Here is a 19,641-nt window from a genome sequence, read left to right on the forward strand (position 1 = left end):
GCGCTCACATCTTTTGATTGAAAATTCTGAGTTTTTGCCTTGCCTCTTCTATCACTCAATTCATTGCGTCATTGTATTTATATGCGTCATTACGTCATTGTATTTAATGGTCTTTGCGTCATTGTCTACTCTATTCATTCAATATTAAGTTTAAATATTCGTGTGTTTAATGCAGGTATGGATGATGAGGAGTTTCTTTCTTCTTTGTCACCGCAGCAGAGACAGTGGTACGTGGAGCGTCATCGCTCTGGCGCATCATCGCGCGTTCCTACTCCATCCGCATCTCCCTCTCTTTCGGAGCATTCGGCGCGCTCCGAAGCTTCGGCGTCGACGAGACGAGCTTCACACTCGTCTAGACACCGGCGCTCTAGTGGTGGCGGTGGCGGTTGTTGTGGGGATTCCGCCACCGATGCCTCCACACCGCCTCGTGTTCGACGAGGCTCTTTACCCTCCCCTTCTTTGCCCGCCCCCACACCAGCCACAGCATCGCCATCTACGCCAGGTTTTGCACGGCTGACTGTTCCTAGAAGCTACACACCTCTACCTACTCCGCCAGGAGCCACCCCACTCGACACTCCTCGCTTCGGGGCCCAGACGCCGGTGGAGACACCTGACGTCCGTACCCCCATCGACACGCCGCTAGAGACCCCTGCCGGGACACCCAGGTTCACGCGTCACCGGCCAGAGGGCTTGCCTTACTCCGTCGACATCAGCAGCGGCATCATCATGGATGATGACGGCAAGAAGGTGATCTCGCGCATGCGTGGTCTTTGCTCTCAGCTGTTTAGACACTACATACTAAACAAATGGAGTGAAGTACCAAGTGATTTAAAAAACAGAGTCATCAGCATACTTCATGATGAGTTTCCCGTTCCAACACGGGATCAGCGCTTCAATGAAGACCACTTCTTTCAAACCTGGTAGAAGCTTCTTTGTTTGAAGGATTTGCATTCCTTTGGCACTCATATGCCCAAGTCGGTAGTGCCACACCGCACTGTCAACTTCTGTAGTTGCTGCACAAGCTGAAAGTTACGTGCTAACAGTACACAAGTAAAGTGTACCGACTTTTTCACCCTTGGCAACCACCAAAGATCCCTTTGAGATCTTCCACCGTTTGTTTCCGAATGCAATGTTGTGACCTTCATCGTCCAATTGTCCTGTAGAGATCAAATTTTTGCGAAGAGAAGGAACATGCCTAACATCTTTAAGCTTCCATTCATTTCCGTTAGCAGTTTTGACAGAAATTGTACCTTTGCCGACAATCTCACAAGCTTCATCATCTCCCAAGTATACATACCCAAAATTACCTTTGGTGTAGTCTTGGAAATGTTGCTTGTGTGGTGTCGCATGGAATGAAGCCCCGGAATCTACTATCTAGAAATTTGACACATTTTCTAATGAGAGAATTAGAGCATCTTGCTCTACTTTACCTGCCACATTGGCCTCCGATGTTGGCTTGTTGTCTTGAGACTCTGTCTCCTTCTTCTTCTTGGACCAACAATCCTTCTTGACGTGGTCCTTCTTGTCGCAGTTCCAACATTCAAGAACTGACTTTGTGCGTGACTTGCTCCGCCTTGAGCGATCACGACCCTTTTGGTTTTTGAACCTCTCCTTAGGCCTTCCTCTTGTTTCCACTGATAGTGCAGCACTTGATGATTCTCCTGTGCTTCTCCTTCGCATTTCCTCTCTTAGGAGAACACCCACAACATCATCAAACTTAAGAGTACTTGTGCCAGAGATAGAATTACTTACAGCCATCACAAGGCTGTCCCAACTATCCGGTAGAGATGATAGTATAAGGAGAGCTCGCACTTCGTCATCGAAATTGATTTTCACTGATCGAAGTTGACTTATGTTTGTGTTAAAGTCATTTAGGTGTTCTGCAACTGAACCATTCTCTGCCATCTTTAGATTGAGCAAGCGCTTCATAAGAAATACCTTATTGGATGCCGATGGTTTCTCGTAGAAGTCGTCAAGTGACTTCATCAAGTCCTCCGTGGTCTTCATCTCCGAAACATTGAAGGCCACCGTTGATGCCAAGCTTAACCGGATTGTTCCCAGTGCCTTTCGATCAAGGACAATCCATGCTTCATCTGCCATTGTTGCGGGCTTCTTCGCAAGACCGCCTAGTGGCAAATAGAGGTCCTTCTGGTAGAGATAGTCTTCAATCTGCATCTTCCAATGTTGGTAGTTTTTGCCGTTGAACTTCTCAATCTTGAGCTTCCCTTCCTCCGCCATAACTCCCACTGAATTCAAGCAAATCTTTCCTTGAGATAATTTAGCTACAAGCAAACCTTGCTCTGATACCAGTTGTTAGGAAATAAGACGTAGCTAAATAGATAATTGAGTAGATTACTTAATGGAGAGAGACAGATTTATATACACGAGATTATAGAGTAGAGAGAGAGAGAGAGAGTACACACGATTTACGTGGTTCACCCAATGTGGGCTACGTCCACGAGAAAGCAGCCACTCAATGGCTTTAGTACTTCAAAACAACAAGTAGTTTACAAAGGGATTATACCCTTAATGGAGCTCCCGCCTTGCTTCACTCTCACCACCTCACACTCACCTTGTTGCATCAACTTCACACTATATGAAATGTGTGTAGAAATGGCCTCCGTTTATAGGCCAAAAGGGCTGCCCTCTCTTATGAGAGACAGCCATGTATAGCCGCCCTTGTGCGAATAAGTCCAAATCGGACCCTCCAATCCGCCCATGTGTGGCCGCCCTTGAGAAGACAAGTCCGCTTTTGAATTCGGCCACCGGCCACCGGCCATTGACTTCCGACCACCGGCCACCGGCCATTGACTTCCGACCACCGACCATCGGCCATTGACTACCGGCCACCGGCCAACCGATCGGTTGTTTTCCGACCACTTTCCGGCCGCCGGCCGGCCATAATATTCCGGCGAAAAAGAATATTCCGGCGGAAAAAAAAGTCTCGGGGGCGGCAGAGGCCCCCGAGGCCTTTAAAGTTGCCCCTGATTCTTGTCCGTGAAAATTTTGGTTTCCGGTGAGTGATTTTCCTTCATGCACGATGGCTTCTCCTCATAATGGGGGCCTTACAAATGTGCGCTTTTACCACAGAAAATTACAAGGGTAAATCAGGCTCCATACTTAACACATGCGTGTGCTGGAGCAACTGGCAACTAAGCCCGTGAGGATGTAACCTGCTTTGATACCAATTGTTGGAATTGGGGTTACAGAGAAACACACACAGCTTGGAGAAGACGAAGGAAGCTCAAGGCACACAATAGAGAGTGTGTTACTTGGTGTGCAATGGAAAGATAGATAGCCCTAGAGTGATGGGCGTATATACAATGCACAGGGGAAAAAACCTCCTAAAGAGGCAAAAAATGCCCCGACGGTCCTAGTGTGTTCACACACATCACTACCACATGTATATGGTAACATGGAATTCAAGAGTGCCTCCACCCTTTCAATCACTTCGTGGGACTTTTCCAATGGCTTTGTTATGAAAGCATAGTCAATGTACTGGAGCTTCAATAGCCTATAAAAAATGCGCAAGAATGCGTGTAATGTACAAAAATGTACATTCGATAGAGAAAATGGAAATATTGGATTCCAAGCTTGGTCTTTTTGTGCATGGTCTAGGGCATTGAGCATGGGACATCTCAAAATAGACGCTTCCCATACTCTACCTTCATCTCCAACATCACAAAAATCCAACCCTTGCTCTCCATTACCTTGTCATGGAAGCATTGAACCGACCTTTACAGAGCTCTTGTGTGATTCTTTTCCGTTAGGTTTGTACCCTCGAGTGCAAAATGGATAAGGCATGAGAGAAGAAGCCCCTTGTTTTCCACCAAGCAAACACTTCATGGTCTTCAAGTCCCCACCTAAGTGCCACTCCACATCATAGCTACCAAAACCCTCAATCTCCAACTTTTCACCTGCAATTTGGGAGTGTATTAGTTATGTGATCCATAAAGTTCTCTCAAAATCCATGAAAGTACTCCAGTGGTCTCTTTGGGCACCTCAATAGCACCCAACCACCAAATGTCTTTCTCTGATTGCACACTAAACGATTAGGTGGGAGATGGCTCGACTGAACCCCTTCGCTTGGTTTGCAAAAGGACCTCATTCAATAGAGTGACACTTAGCCTTTCGAACCTTCAACCTTTCACTATTTGACACTCATCGAGTTTCAACACAAAAGCGACCTTTGTACCAAGCACTGCAAAATAAATAGTGGCAAGACCTTATAGCTCAAAGTCTATGATAAGAACACAACCAAAAGAAAGAAGTATAGTGCGTCACCTTCTTCCGGTCACTCGTAAAATCTAAGCATGGCTTGTTGAAGCCTTCTAAGATCGACAAAAATATTGTGTCACATTGTGTAAGGGAAGCCCTTCTCTGAAGGTCTTATGGGGTGGTTCTTACCTTTTTCCCTTGCCTTTGTTGTGCATGAAGCATAAAGCGATGTTGCCATTGTGTCCTCAAATGGTAGTTGTTGCGTAAGGAAGAAAAGGATAAAAAGATAGAGGGGGAGGAGGAGGAAGATGGGAGGAGAGAAGGGGGGTGGGGGGGGAGGGAGAGATTGGGGGGGAGGAGGAAGGTAGGGGCAGGGACGGAGAGGAGAGGGAGAGAGAAGGAGGAGAGAACAAAGTGTTTTATACTTTTTGGGGGAAAAGATTTTGAAAAAATGGACTTTCAAAGCTTGTAGGTAAAAAGAAGGGTCAAAAAATGATTTTTGGATCATATGTATATATGTTGGGAGGGAGTTTTAAGTCAAAAATAAGTAAAAATGAGTTTTTTGAAAAAAAAGATAATTTTTGGCTCTTAGTGACCCATGTTTTTCCTAGTGTGGACACACCCCTATACATCCTTCACTTTCAAAAAGCTAGAGAGAGAAAGTAACCTCTTAGGTCCACATCCTACATTTGCCTTAAAAAATGGCTAGAAAAGCCTACTCAAAACTACCTTCTTCAATGCCCTTGTCCCCTTAACCCTACACAACATTAGCCTTAATTCTTAAAAATTAGGATTCCTTATAAGGCCCATGCAAAGTCCATATTTCTCTGAATGACACTAATTCTTGCAAAAGCTACTGTAATACTGCACTTCCGATTGGCCATAAGTAGCAAAAAGATGCAACTTTAGTATTAGTATGAGTATGGAAGAAGAGTTTAAGAGAAAAGAAGGCTTAACATTGTAGGATGAACAATCCCAGAAGACTTCTGAGAGTTCAATCTAAAAAATCTTGAGCTTAAGTTCTACTATTCAATAGGAATGAGAAATAACTAATCTATCACGCCTGGGTGCTATTACATAGGTTATCTATCCAATGAGTCTTGAGCTAAAAAAATATTATTCAAAATAAAATCAAATTCCATGAAGTTGAGGATCATGTGAGTGCAGGGTAATAGCTCTAAGCATGGCTATCATAGAAAGAGATTTACACACACACACACTTTCTCTCTCTATGTGTGTGTGTGTGTGGGTACATGGTAATATATATATATATATATATATATATATATATATATATATATGCAGCATGAATTCATACGTCCGATGATAAAATTACAACTAGCATAGCAAGCTAATGCAACTTTGTATCTTGCAACATATAATGTATCTCCTTCAACCTTGGCGGCATTTTCTTGTGACGATGCCCTTGTGCTCTTGATCCTCTTCAATGAGGGCATCTTCAAAACACTCGGGTGCAGGACTAGATGATGCGGAATCATCCATATCCTCTCCCAATCATCATCTTCATGCTTGCGATGAGACAATCTTCATCTCTTGAGGCGATGTCACTTTCATCCGTATTATGCAGGTTTCTATGCAACAACTCTGAAGAAGTTCAAGGTTCATCAAGAGTTAGCTTGATCATCACCATAGCATCCGCCTCTTGCAATCATTCAAATTTTTTCCCTTCTCTCTCCCCTTCTTTTTTTTGGGAGTAAGTGTGTGTTGCATTTCAAAATTTGTATAAAATAAAATTTGAAAGCTAACCACGACCTACATCTTAATCCAAATATTGTCGCGGTCTACTCTTTTGATGGGGAATTTGAAGCTTGTGGAGACTTCTCCTTTTTGTCAAGTTTTTATGCAGACTTTTTGGGTAAAAGGACATGATGAATATTGGGAGGTTCTAGCCCTCACTCGCTATGGTAACTCTTGTCAGCGAGCTCTTCATCATTCCTGATGGTGAGTTGGATGTGACAAGGAATAATCCTTTTTTGCTTGTTATCGCGTGCCACATTACCAGCAAGCTCAAGTACCTCGATAGCTAGGCGTTATAGAAGTGCACCAAGATATATAGGGCTCCCAAAAACGATGCGCTCTGCATAGAGACCCTTCTTAAGGCAACGCACTAGATGACCCACATGAATTGTAAGCCAGCCTTTATAGTCATCAACACCGCCTTCTTCTTGGGCTTGCGTGCCCCCCCCCCCCCCCCCCCCCCCCCCCCCCCCCCCCCCCCCCCCCCCCAATCTCCATTGCCTAGTGTGCCATTTTAGAGGGGACAAGTTCTCTCTGTGTGTGTGTGTGTGTGTGTGTGTGTGTGTGTGTGTGTGTGCGCGCTAGGTGTATCATTTGAGCTTAGGCTGAAGGAAACATAAAGGGAAAATTACCAAAATAACCCTCTAGTTTGTGAAAATTCCCAAAATACCCCTCAAATTTCAAAAATTCCTAAAACACCCCCAATATTTTGTCACAAATTTCCAAAATGCCCTTCCATTTTTTCAAAATTCCCAAAATGCCCTTGGTCGTGAGATTAAATTTCTTGACAGACAAAAAAATTGTAGCTTTTCATAAGAAGATTGATTGTCTATCAAAACAAGATGCTAAAACTAGAATTTGGATCTGTTACGTAGGCTTTCGAGATGAAATTTTTCATTGTTGTTAGACATAATTGCCCTTTTTTGCGAGGTAAGTTCTGACAAATTACATGTTAAGCACTCAAAAATGGATCTTAATTGTCCAAAAGGAATAAAGATTGAAAATCTTGAACAATCCAACCAAAATAGATAAAGGGTATTTTGGTAATTTTGAAATATAAGGGGTATTTTGGGAATTTTCACAAATTAGAGGGGTATTTTGGTAATTTTTCCAAACATAAAACCCCCAAAAATCAGCATGCAGCACCGCGTGCTGTTTTGAGGGACTTTTAAATATAACAACCCTTCTTAAGGTCGCACACCACACAACCATAGGATAAGCCCGCTTTCACAATCGTCTCAACACTGCCTTCTTCTTGGGTCTACACACGCGTCCCCTATCTCCATTGCCTGTTGCGTTGTTTAAGAGGGGAAACAGTTTCTCTCTCTCTCTCTCTCTCTCTCTCTCTCTCAATTTGCATGAGAGAGAGAGAGAAGAAGAAGAAGGAGAGTATTTTAATGTCGTAGGAAACTATCCCAAGAGAGAGACCCAACCAGTGCAGATCTCCCTCTCCGCCTTTAACTCGTTGATGCAAATTGAGAGAGAGAGAGAGAGAAAAGAAGAAGGAGAGTATTTTAATGTCGTAGGAAACTATCCTAAGAGAGAGACCCAACCAGTGCATGCATCCCGCCTAGGTCTACGTGGGCAAACCCATGGTGAGGTATTGTTGAACCTAAAGCTTCTGAAAATGCAGGGAGATAGAGGTCTTGGCAACAGAGACTATGGTGGGAGAGGGGAGTCTGCTGGCAAAGATCACGGATGAGGTGGACATAGCAAAGGACCGATCATAAGGGGATACCCTCCATTCCAAGATTAGATGTCTCAGTTAATTGTTGGTAGTAATGAAGATAATCGGCCGGGAGGCTCATGCACTGCAGGAGCAGGATCTGAATCACAGAGAGAGAGAGAGAGAGAGAGAGAGAGAGAGAGAGAGAGAGAGAGAGAGAGAGTACTTCCTTGAGAAGCTAGCTTGTGGAAACGCAAGGCGATGGACTCGATGAAATCATGTCGAAAGAAAGAGAGAGATGGGAGTTGTCTCCTAAATTGGAGGGAGAGAGAGAGAGAGAGAGAGAGACTTTGAGGTTCTCTCCTACCTCTTAGAGGCCAGACACTTTCTTTGTGCGTGGCTTGGTGGATGTGCAGCCTGCAGAAATGAAAGAACTTAGAAATGAAGAGGCGGCTGACGAAGAAGCAGCTACTCAAGTGGCAGAGGACGGCTCAGGAATAATGATGGCCATAGAGAGAGAAATAGGGGGAGAGAGAGAGAGAGAGAGAGAGATGCAAGGTTGGTCTCATGAGGCAACAAAAAACCTCAGCATATCTGCTAGGCCTATGCTAAGCCTCATGGCGCCCATTTGCAAAGGGAAAGTGACAGAGAGGGTCTACCAAATTAGGCGGCATTTTGTGTGTGTGCGCTCTTGATTTTTAAAATTTAGGAGCATGGTCACACCATGCACAATGATCTGTAATTGGAAACTGTGCCTACTATGCAAAATTTAAATCTATAAGCGCCTACTCAACTTGGCAAAGTGATCACATGAGGATAATTGCACCACTGCTGTTGCCACCTAGAGGTCTAAGGCGAGACACGAGCCATTTTCCTAGGCGGAGAGAGAGAGAGAGAGAGAGAGAGAGAGAGAGAGAGAGAGAGAGAGAGATTCACTAGCTGCCACACAAAATTTGTATTTGCATCTACAACAGTCTGCAACCTGGCGTCACACATGAAGGCAGCTAGCGAATCCCAGGGCGTCTCGCAAGACCTATTGCAGTGAGCTTTCAATTGTGCCCCGATTGCCTTTGGCAACATTACGAATTTTGGCATAGTTACAAAAGGGTAGGCTTGGTAACACTGACGAGGCTCAGTTTTGGACGCATGACCACACAAGGGCTCAATTATCGCCGCCAAATAACTAAAAATTGCACCTCGTGTGACCATTTCCTTAGAGTTTATGTTTTTGGAGTGCAAGATTTTGGGAGGAGCTTAATTAACTTACCTCTAGAAGTTTCCTACCTTTTTCAATTAATACACTAGAAGGAAACCTACTTCCTTCTATAATTGTAGGTTTCACATGTCGATAGCACTACCCTGTTGCACACATCTATTCCACCGCCCAAGGCAAATTCTTCTCCCTATCTCGATGTCCACCCTCATACCTAGCACATCTCTTTTCTATCACTCTCTCTATGTCCCTCTTACTGTCCTCCACGTTTGCGTTCTATTCCCCAACCGGTTGGTACACAGCCAAACTGTGTCGATCTATGGAAGTGCAGGAAGTCGAGGCATGGCAGTTGGTAGGCAAATGGCAAGGACCTTGAGCAGATATTTGATGGGTCAGGAGCCAGGTACACCGAGTTGGAGCACTCGCTAGTCAAAACTAAAAGTGTTTTTTTGCTATCACAGGTGGCACAGGCATATGCTTATATCACAAGGTTGAGAACGAGGCAAGGGATGCTAGATGCAGGTACCATCAAGTTTGTGATATACGATTTTGTGCGGGATGTCTGCAGGACACACTACTGGCCAGGATGTGTATGTCAAATATGGCATATGGGAGGGCTCGAATGGCTTTCGACACCATTGATCGAGAGGCTCAAAGGTATTGAGAAGATTGATGGGTACCTCTGTCAGTTCATGCTATAGTGTTGCAAAATGAGGGCACCATTCCGACGGTTTTGAACCTCTTTGAATTCTTGAAAGTCGAGGGCTAGTAGCTCGGCTCCAGTTTGTCAACGGCCATGGTAGCCACAACATTCTCGGTGTGATGCTTTTCATCCGGGATACGTTGTGCGAAAAGAGTTCTATCAGATTGCGGCACAGTTCGTTGGTCCTCATAACGGCTGTGTGCTTCCCGGAGCGGTGAGCCACATTAAGGTGTTTTATGAGACAATGGGACCTGAGAAGTCAAGGCTATGCAAAGGGATGTCCCGATCGAGGTTTTCTTGATCGACAATAGAAGACAACAGTTGCGGCGTGTGCAAGGGGGCCAAGCCCAAAAAAAAAAATCAAGGCTATTAATATATATTAAAAAAAACGTATTGCTGTCATGCTGCAGTCGACAAGCAAGGCGAGGGAAGGAGGCGCCATCTGTGGCCATGCATGGAGAGGGGCCGCCACTTGGGCGTGCGTGAGGACGAGAAGGAAAGAAAGGGATGCCGGGGATACAAAGGGGCGTGGCAGTTGCATGAAGGGGAGATCCAGGTCAGTTTTAGGGAAGGAGAGGCGACCAATAGCGAGGTCGCTATTGGCCAGAGCTGCAAAGGGAGCAGGAGGAGAGAAGCCACGGGGTGGCGTAGTTGTGGCAAAGACGAGGAGGGCTAGACTGAGGGGCTGCCAGTGAAAGGAGTAGCGTGGTGGGCCATGCAGTAGAGGTGGCGGACTTGAGTTGGCTACCATGCAGTGCTGCAGGTGAACGGGGGTGGTGACACCATCAAGGCAGGCCAGTGGATCGAGATGGCATGGTCGGGAGAGAACGGGCCGGTTGTGGCTTGAAGCAAAGCTGCAGGGCAGCGCTTTCTTTAGAAGAGGGCAACGTTTTTTTTTTTTTTTGGTTGAAGGTAGCCGAGGGCTCGAAGTTACAGGAGGAGAGGCCGCCAGGGCAAGGAGGCCAAGAGCCGGGATCGGGTGCATCAAGAGAGGGCTACAGTTTGCTGTTGGTGGTCGTCAAAAACGACTTGTCTGAGAAGGAGATCAAAGGCATCAAGGTCACATCCACTTAGGAGATATGTGCTCATATTACACACAATTGTAAAAGGGTGAAAGCATGTTAACCTGTCGCGCTTTTTGTGCTAGTTAGCAGTTTCAAGTTAGCACATCTTCGAAAAGTTGGGCGTCTGGTAAATTTTTTACAAATAATATCAAAATCTGTCGGAGGTTGTACATTTGGATTCCTTGTTTCAAGTGCTTTCTATTGATATATCATATGTCATAGATCTTGGAGATGTAGCTCAAGTTATTGTACTAGTTAGCATATGTCAAAATTGTGCTAGTTAGCATTGTCCGGGACATGAAAAAGCATGACAGGTTAACATGCTTTCACCCAAAAGGATTTGCCAATATTTTTTTGCTCGCTCTAGTCTCGGATCCATGTCATTTTTTTCTCATATCTACTTGTAATTGTGAGAGGATTCTTTGTGTGGGTGTCGGGTATGCAAAGTGGATGTCGGCTTGGCATAGATTGGGTGTTTGCTAGGGTTTTTTGCAAAGGTCCAAGGCTATCTATCAATTGTGGAACCCATGATGACATGCTTTGTGGTTGGGTGATCTATACAGTCAGGTTTGGTCGGGTATGGGCTTAGATATTTGTTGTTTGCAGAGTGTGTATCTAGGTGTGTGTTTGCTAGGGGATAGGGGTGGTGTGAGATCATTGAGCTATATAGAGGCTTTCAGATAAGGTGCTAGTGGTTTTCCCATTTCCCCCTTTCCATCTTGTGGTGCCCCCACGGAGAATCCACTAATTGCTTCCTAACAAAGTGTCCATGAATCAAGATGAAGCAGGAGTTTGTTCCAGTGTTCAAAGGAGATGAAGATACAGATGATTGGATTGCCAATTTTGAGCTATTTATGCTGACAGTACTACGAATGCCAGGTGATGAAGCGAAGCTCCAAACTCTACCTTTGGTGTTGCGAGGTAAAGCAAAGGTTTGGTTCGATGGCTTAGAAGATGGGCACAAGCAGAATTGGATCGGATTTCGAGAGCAATTCTTACAAAGGTATCGAAAGGTGGTGTCAGCTTCGGAGGCAGATGCAAAGATCAAAGGTTTCCAACAAGACGTAAGTGCCAATTTTGATGCTTTTGCTGATAAATTTGAAGCTTATTGGGGGGATTTGGCGGCTGCTACCCGAGCAACCAATGCGGGATATTTGAAGCTCGAAAGGTTTCTATCATGCTTGCATCACTATGTTTGTGAGAGAGTGGAGTGTGAAGATCCAAGCACTTATGATGAAGCAGTCAAAGTTCCTAGAGGAAAGAGTCGAAAGATGAAGAAAAAGATGGAGGCAGGATTGCTACAGTCGGCAGTCACGGGAGCCAGTGGACCTAATGTGATCAAAGCACATGAAGTTGATGCCAGGCTAGAAGAGGTAGAAGAAGTGCCAATCATGGCTCATAAGGTGTAGAGAGGTATATTCACAGTGCCACCCTGTTTGCTTCCTCAAGAAGAAGAGGTGACAGTTCCAGAGCTAGCAACGAGGAAGGTAGCTGTAACATTTAATGGCCTAATAACTTATGTGTAGCGGAAATTAGCATGAACATAGTGGGCATTTCATTAGAATAGATTCCTAATGAGAATTACAAGAGTGCTTGGGTGGAGAGAGCAAAAAAAAGCATAACACCTAGTTAGATAGCATCGACGATACTTTCAAAAGAGAGAGAAATTAAGCTATTGACAACAGTTGAGGACAGGATTTTCATGGAGCCGGTCCCCCCTCCAAAAGGCTTTGTATTATGGTTTCTCCCATCAAGAGAGACATTGTACAATACAATTCTTTGTGTTCCTTCAAGACTAGCTAGTGCAATGAAGATGGAAACTTCATGCACTAAGCAAAACACTTAACAAACACAACTTGAATTATCCCCGTTCTCAGACCCAAGACCTCACACACCTTCGAAGATGGTGAGAGCTAGCAGGGTATGAGAGTAGATTAAGAGGAAGAAGGAGTATCTTACGAGAAAGATGTACATCTCCTCACATAATCACTCATATGTAGCATAGCTTAGCTTAGTAATTAGCTTGGTAGAGGAGATGAGCATGCATTGAAGCTTGGCTCTTGGTTGGATTTTCATCCACATGCCAAGAGAGTGTTGATGTAGGCTTCTATCTCACAAGCTTGGAGTAGGTGATGAGTTCTCCATTAAAGCTTGGGAAGAGATAGTCTTCTCTTTCTTCACACATGAGCTTGTGTGAGTGTGTGTGTGATAATGCCTTGCAAAAATCAGCCCCCTCTCTCTCTTGGGCGAGCCCTCTTGCTAATTGCTCTTGTTGAAGCCTCATTGGCCCTCCCCATGTCAAGCCAATTACAATTAAGCAGCATAAGTGATAGCCTTCTGACATGTGTCCCCCTTTCCCCTTTTGTGAGAGCTTTAGGTAATTAAATAATTAAACTAAACTCTCATTGGACCCCTTTTCCTCCTGGCCAATAGGAATCAGGCAAGCCATGGGGCTCCTGAATGCTCATTGGACCCCTTGGGAGACTATCCAATAGTCTTCTAGGGGACTTAATTCTCATTGGTTTCTTTTATTAAATGTTTTTAAATTAATTAAACTAGATTTACTCTAGCTTAATACTCACTGGTCCACTTCAAGGGTCATCCAATAGAAATTGGTCACACCTTGTGGGCATCTGGCCTAGGGAGCTGACATGTGTCCCTCATTCCCTTTGTGTAAAGGGAGCCTGTGTGTGTGTGTGTGTGTGTGTGTGTGTGTGTGTGTGGCTTTCTCTCTCATCCCCTACCTTTAGGGCTCGCCCCCTCCCATGTAGGGATGTGCAAAGACTTTTAGGGCACACACAAAGCATCCAATTTTTCCTAGGGTTGACCTTTGGACACAACCTTTCACTACAAGAGGCTATTCATATTAGCGACGCTCACACAGCGACGCTCAAAAAAAAAATTCCCGGCGTCGCTATGAGCGTCGCAAATTTACAAAGAAATTTGCGACGCTCATAGCGACGCCGCCTGGGCTAAAAAAATAACAGAGAGCGCCCAAAAACTCAGATCTCAGATCTGAGTTTTTTGGCGCCCTCAAGCAAGGAGCAGGTAACGCTCTCTCTCTCTCTCTCTCTCTCTCTCTCTCTCTCTCTCTCTCTCTCTCTCTCTTTCTTCTCCACACACACACACACACACACGAGGAGAGGAAGGAGAGCCAGGTATGCTCCTTCCCTCTCCTCACTCTCATGTTCCCTTCCCCTCTTTCTCTCTCCCTCTCTCTCTCTCTCTCTCTCACACACACATACACACACACACATAGTGTTTTTGAGAGAGAGAGATAGAGAGAGAGAGAGAGAGAGAGAGAGAGAGAGTACAAACATAAACAAAAATGCACACACACATACATAAACAAAGAATGCACACACACATTGAGAGAGGAAAAGAGAGAGAGAGCATGCATAAACAAAAAACGCACACATTGAGAGAGGAAAAGAGAGAGAGAACATGCATAAACAAAAAACGCACACATTGAGAGAGGAAAAGAGAGAGAAAACATGCATAAACAAAAAAACGCACACACATTGAGAGAGAAAGAGAGAAAAACTAATTTAACGTCGTAGGAAACTAATTAAAATTAAAAGACCTAAAGATATAGCCGACGAGGAGTTGAACTCAAGACCTATTATTCAAGAGGGAAATGGCATAACCAATCTATCATACTTGGCATGGGTGATAGAAAGGTAATACCATTTATCTCTTTTTATTGGCACACACATCCACACACGCGCACACACACAAGAAGACGAGAGTTATAACGTCGTAGGAAACTATCCTAAAAGACGTTAAAGATTAGGTTAGATGTAGACTTACGTTAGATTAGATTTAGGTTTATTTAAGTTAAATTAGATTAGATTTAGGTTTATTTTTAATTAGATTTACGTTTATTTCTGCTAGATTTAGATTTACGTTATATTAGATTAGATTTAGGTCTCCATAGACTGCGATGCCTGCATGAAGCGGGTGAAGAAAGCCCTCAATGGAATATAGGGTATTGCTGCCTTCACTCATGGTGAGCTCCGTCGATCCAAAAGTACTGGTGAAATGTCTTCAGAAGATAGGGAAGAAGGTGGATCTTCAGGGCAGCAAGAGTCACTACATCCCCGACACAATGACCATCTAGACAACCTCTAGTCATTCAACAGCAACTTCAAAGTTAGTAACAAGAGCAAGAACGGTCTAAAGGGCCAATTGCTGTCATCAGATGTGGATGGAGATGAGGCAGCGTCACCGCCGGAAGTTAACTCTCACATCTTTAGTGATGAGAATGGCAACTCTTGCCGAGTTATGTGAAAAATTATGTGTTAAATCAGTTTTGAGGTTCTTATAATCCCTGCTTATGTTATATTAGATTAGACTTAGGTTTATTTAGGTTTACCCACACACACACACACACACACACACACACACAAGAAGAAGAGAGTGTTAACGTCGTAGGAAACTATCCCAAAAGACGTTAAAGATTAGGTTAGATGTAGACTTACGTTAAATTAGATTTAGGTTTATTTTTAGTTAGGTTTACGTTTATTTAGATTTACGCTTATTTACGTTAGATCGAGTCCACGCAAGAATTACTTACGGTTTAGGGTTTAGAGTTAGACGAACAATGAAAAGATCTACTGTGAAAAGATGTTAAGATGCTGTGAAGTGCTACAGCTAGAGAAGAGGCAAAGGGGTTTTGTCCATTACATGCAGTATCATGTAGACGTGGGTGTGTAGATTTCTTGTACCCACAAATATAGGTATTGACCAATAAAGACGAGATTATAACCCGGTGGTTCTGATCTCCGTGCACCTCGAGACCGAGGTGTGCGGGGATTGGACATGACTAGAGAATGTGACGTAAAGAGAGAGAGAGAGAGAGAGAGAGAGAGAGAGAGAGAGAGATAAGACGAAGAATGCCAATAGAATATTAAATTTGTTGTCCAGGTTATAAGTTTTTTATCCTCATTATGAGTAGCGACGAGGATGTGGGACCGTCCAACCGAAACACCTATGTCTCAACGAGGGTCTTATGTCCTTGTAATCAATGCAAGCATGCTGTGCGACGGACAAGACGTGTTTCTTTGCAGCACGTTCGCGAATTTGGCGAGTTCGATCCATCTATTATAGATCGAGTTGTTGCCAATTATAACTCGTCGGACTCTGACGCTGGCCAACAAGCAGCAATCTTGCAACCCAATAGACGTGTTCGCAGGCGCTTTGGTCAAGCAGCATATGTGAGGCCACAAGATGTAGCCTCTGACAGCTCGGGGGATGATCATGCAGAGCACATTCCCAACGAGGCAATGTTTGAGCCCGAGATTGATGAAATGATCGAGACGGTCATGGATTCAGAAAGGCTTATCTATGATGATATGAAAAGTGAAGCCGATACGCCATTGTATAATGGAGCACGTATGTCTAGATTGAAAGCACTCCTGGTTCTTCTCAACATGCAGGCAAAGTTTGGATGGAGTGACACTAGCGTCACAGCGCTTTTCAGGTGATCTATTACAATTAGTTTACTTTAATAAAACTCTAAGTGTATAATGATCTGATAGATTTTTACACGCCTGTATCGTATTTTTATGTTGTGTAGATTGCTTAAAGAGCACATACTACCAGCTGACAATGTGATGCCAGATTTCCAAGATGAAGCAAGAAAGATTTTGCGAAACTTGGGGATGGATTACAATTCTATCCACGCTTGTCCTAATGACTGCATTCTTTTCAGAGGGGAATACATAGACATGGAGAAGTGTCCGAAATGTGATTCCGAAAGATATCGAGTAGATCTCCACGGGACAAAAATTCCACAAAAGGTTTTGCGACATTTTCCTCTGCTTCCTCGCATCAAGAATTTCTTCGAATGTAAGTCCATGGCCGCCCTAGCATCATGGCATGAGGAGAATAAATCTTCGGATGGTGTGCTACGAATTCCTGCAGATTGCGCAGCCTGGAAACATATAGATGGAACATGGTCAGATTTTGCCAGGGAAGCTCGAAATTTGCGCTTAGGCCTGGCTATGGATGGCGTAAATCCATTTGGTCAAAGATCAACATCTTACAGTGTATGGCCCGTTGTCATCGTCAACTACAACATTCCCCAGTGGTTGACTACGAAGAAGGGGCACCTATGGCTAAGCTTGATTGTGCTAGGGCGATATAAAGTGGGAAATATGGATGTGTATCTTCGTCCACTATTGGAAGAGCTACAACAATTGTGGATTGGCATAGAGGTTGTGGATATGAGCCGACACACAGGACGACAGAATGCTTTGATCAGAGGCATTCTAATGTGGACCATGCATGACTATCCCGGGCTAACAGAATGCTCAAGTGATCTATTGACACTCCTCACTCAGACACTGTAAATCTTGTTTTTTCCCATAGTTGATCTATTATCATGTGTATACATGCAGGGCTTCAAACAAGCGGATACAGAGAATGTGTCACATGTGGACCTAGACTGAATGCACGTAGGGCACCCTCACTGAAGAAGCAAATCTACGAAGGTCATCAAGCGTATCTTCCAGAGAATCATGTGTTACGCGACGGCTTTTTGGGAAGAGAGCCACCAAGGATGTCTGCACAAGCATGGTTAGAGCAGAAGGAGATGTGCGATGACGGATTGCCTCCAGGGATGAAGAGACTATCTCTATGGTACGAGTTACCATACTGGCCCCGACTCATGATCAATCACTTGCTCGATCCAATGCACATATTCAAGAATGTGGGTAATCTACTATGGGACCATCTGACTGGTAAGAAAGATACTTTGGGAGCCAGAGTTGACCTTAGAAATGTGGATCGTATGGAGCAAAATTGGCCGCAAACAGCGTCTGATGGATCGATAAAACTCCCTAAAGCACCATGGATTTTCACAGGAGCCCAAGAACGCAAAGTAAAAGAGACCATTTGATCTTTGCGGACCCCCACTGGCGTAATGCACTCGCTCCGAACGTGTTTTACTAAAGAAGGAAAGCTTACCGGTTTGAAGTCACACGAATGGCATAAAATGTGTCAGGTACGTTCATAGTGGACTTTAATATCATTGCATAAAATGTGGACTTTAATATCATTGCTGCACATACTTTACAGTTTATTTTACCGGTTGCCATTGAGGGATGTTTGTCTTTCGACATCCGTAACACAATCTACAAACTTGCAAAGCTGGTGCAATGGATCTCACAAAAGGAGATCAACGTAGACTCCATACCATTCGCCAAACTAATTGCTGCGGAGCTTGTGTGCATGTTTGAGAAACATTTTCCTACTACCATGCTAACCATTCAGGTCCATCTTCTTGTTCACATACTTGATGAGGTGGAAATAGCTGGCACAGTTCATTCCAGATGGATGTTCTTCTTAGAACGTTTCATGAAAACGCTTAAGGGATATGTGCGTCAAAAGGCACGTCCGGAGGGTAGCATGGCAGAAGGTTGGTTGGTATCAGAGTCCCTAGTGTACATTGGAGAGTGGCTAGACGGATTTGATACAGCCCGGGACACGCTATGGCGAACCATAGATGATGAGCGCATATCTGAGATTGTCATGTGCAATCTCGGTGTTGAGATGAAGATGACGGAAGATCTAGAGGCTAAAATCAACCGATTTTGCATGCTTCACAATCCAGTGATGCAAAAGTGGATTTCACAATATGAGGATGCCAAGCAAGAGCGACAAAGGGCACGAATCGAGTGGAGACGGGGAAGACGACCACCGATGCACTATCCGACGGTTCTGGAGAGCCTACCAACCTTCATGAGCTTAAGATGGTTGCACAACCAATTGAAAAGCGCACAACAATGCGGTGACGAAGTGACTGAGGAAGAGTGGGAGTACTCTCGGGGTTGCAAGACCAAGGTAAGTTTGCAATGTACGACTAGCTAGTGACTTTATTTCTAAACATTTGAACGACCACTCATAATCTTTGTTCGTTGTAGTATAAGTCATACACAGCAGCCTGGTGTAAAGGTCGACATTTTAGGGTGGAACGAATCGACAAAAAGCGTTTTACTCAAGATTGTGGAATCATGACAAAATTTGAACAGTCTAGTCGACGACGTTCCTCTTATGCAGATCCTGTGGTGGCGGAACTCAATTACTTCGGCACGCTGCAAGAGATTTTGAGGATCGATTACAGAGGATTTTTTGTCGACTTGTTCTACGTGCAATGGTTCAAGATAATCATGGAGGGTCGCAACGCTACTATGCGTAGAGGAGAGTCTGGTTTTCTTGAGGTGGATTCTATTAAGAAATGGACTGACCTAAGAGACACTTTTGTACTACGCGAGCATTGTGAACAAGTAAGTATGTAAATAGTTAACATCCCCCTTTTACAAGTTATGTGCTTGAAAGCTCTCATGTAAGTTATGTGGCTCTGGCAGGTAATATTTCATCCTACAAAGTATACATCAAACTAGTGGTACGTCATAGAGGTAGCCCTTCGTAGTGCAAGGACGTATGAAGGCTACCATGTGCCAATCACAACGGCATCAATGGAGGAGATCAGAGAAGATGCTCAATCAGAAGCCGTTGCGGTGTCACCGCAGCAGAGACAGTGGTACGTGGAGCGTCATCGCTCTGGCGCATCATCGCGCGTTCCTACTCCATCCGCATCTCCCTCTATTTCGGAGCATTCGGCGCGCTCCGAAGCTTCAGCGTCGACGAGACGAGCTTCACACTCGTCTAGACACCGGCGCTCTAGTGGTGGCGGTGGCGGTTGTTGTGGGGATTCCGCCACCGATGCCTCCACACCGCCTCGTGTTCGACGAGGCTCTTTACCCTCCCCTTCTTTGCCTGCCTCCACACCAGCCACAGCATCGCCATCTACGCCAGGTTTTGCACGGCTGACTGTTCCTAGCAGCTACACACCTCTACCTACTCCGCCAGGAGCCACCCCACTCGACACTCCTCGCTTCGGGGCCTAGACGCCGGTGGAGACACCTGACGTCCGTACCCCCATCGACACGTCGCTAGAGACCCCTGCCGGGACACCCGGGTTCACGCGTCACCGGCCAGAGGAATTGCCTTACTC

The sequence above is a fragment of the Adiantum capillus-veneris genome, chromosome 25, assembly GCF_014529385.1.
Source record: "Adiantum capillus-veneris isolate H3 chromosome 25, ASM1452938v2, whole genome shotgun sequence".
NCBI classification, from domain to species: domain Eukaryota; kingdom Viridiplantae; phylum Streptophyta; class Polypodiopsida; order Polypodiales; family Pteridaceae; genus Adiantum; species Adiantum capillus-veneris.